Source organism: Propithecus coquereli, unplaced genomic scaffold, assembly GCF_000956105.1.
Source record: "Propithecus coquereli isolate 6110/MARCELLA unplaced genomic scaffold, Pcoq_1.0 Scaffold207, whole genome shotgun sequence".
NCBI classification, from domain to species: Eukaryota; Metazoa; Chordata; class Mammalia; order Primates; family Indriidae; genus Propithecus; species Propithecus coquereli.
In genome coordinates this window covers 8,840-10,480 of record NW_012145745.1, presented here as the reverse complement: position 1 = coordinate 10,480, position 1,641 = coordinate 8,840, and the positions used below count along the sequence as shown (strand labels likewise).

At 40.2% G+C, this 1,641-nt stretch overlaps 1 pseudogene; it reads left to right on the top strand.

Moving 5' to 3' along the window:
• The first annotated feature begins 1,011 nt into the window (after nucleotides 1-1,011).
• On the top strand, nucleotides 1,012-1,364 carry LOC105810236 (annotated as a pseudogene).
• Nucleotides 1,365-1,641: the final 277 nt, after the last annotated feature.

The window sequence follows — 1,641 nt, the reverse complement described above, 5'->3', positions numbered from 1 at the left end:
AGCTACAGCTAATTCACCTAAAGATGGTGCTTTCCAAGTTGTGTGTTATGACATTTCTATACAAATGTAAGTAGGTCTGATCTGTTGGACTAGGTGCTATGCATCCAAAGGTCTGAGGCTCTCTATGCTCTCAGACACTGATTTCTTCCCACAGTTCTTTTTCTGTCTTTCAAGCACTTTCTAAGGCCTTTTCTACCTCATCAACAAAACTGGCATTTGTCACAGAACATTCTTCTCCCCTGACCAAGCATGTCATGGGAAGTTTTAAAAACAGTTAAGATAGGTATTCTTACCTTGGGGTTCCTGGATGAGTGTCAAGGGATTGGTAAGCAGGTTGAGAATGGAAACAAACTTTATTTATGTACATGTGCACTTTTATGGGAGGATGGTCTTTAGCATTAACAAATGAATGTTAAGAATTACTGGTACAAGAGTATCTTGGAGACTGGGAAATGAAGATAATAATAAACTATAAAAATCAAGCTCATTTGCTGGTAAAATTATCTTCTGAGTACAATACTGAATAATGTATACAACATTTTAACTTTTTTGGAGACACTTTGGGAACAAAAAGTAGTAACAAATAAGTACCTCTACCTATTTGACTCCTCAGATTTAATCTCTGTTCTATGTTTCCTCTGTCTTCTATTGTGATATTAATCACAGAATGTCTACCATGATTTGACAGGCAGAAGTTGTATTAAACAATAGGAAAGGAAATTAAGTTGGAAGATCAGAAAATTAGGGTTGGCGACAACATGGAGAAAAGGGAACCCTTATACACTGTTGACGGGAATGTAAATTAGTATAGCAATTATAGAAAACATTATGAAGGATTCTCAAAAAGTAAGAGACAACTATTATATGATTCGGCAATCTCCCTACTGGGTATACAGCCAAAGAAAATGAAATCATTATGTCAAAGAGATAACTGCACTCCCACATTCACTGCAGCAAGGGGCCCCAGAGCCAACTTAGGCTGCTGGCGTGGGCTTCAGAGTTGCAGCCGCAATGGCCAGTCAGTCGCAGGGCATCTAGCAGCTGCTGCGGGCCCGGAAGCAGGCCACTGAGAAGGTGTCAGAGGCCAGCGAGCTGAAGAACCAGTGGCTGAAGCAGGCCAAAGCAGCCAGGCTGAAATTAAACAGTACTGCCTGCAGAGGGAGAAAGAGTTCAAGGCCAGGGAAGCTGTGGCCCTGGGATCTCACAGCAGACACAGCGCTCGAGTGGAGAAGGAAGCCCAGAAGAAGATGACCATTCTCCAGATCTACTTCCGTCAGAACACAGATGAAGTCTTGGATAATCTCTTGGCCTTTGTCTGCGACATCTGACCAGAAATCCGTGAAAACTACCCCATAAATGGTTAGGAGAAGAAGAAAAAGTGCCTGTTCCATGGATTGGCATTTTAGATGCCCTTGTGGAGTATGAAGCTTTAGCAAAGCTCAAACTATGAAAGGCATTAAATTATTTCTGTATATTATATAATAGGTCCCTTCACTTTTTTGGAGAGTAGAAAATCTAGCTTGTTTATACAGATTTAGAACTCATGTAAAGATTTCATTTTTTTACCTCGTATCTCTTAGAAATTTAACGGGTATATGTTATTTGTTTTCCTTTTAGCTCAAGCACCATATATATCAATGT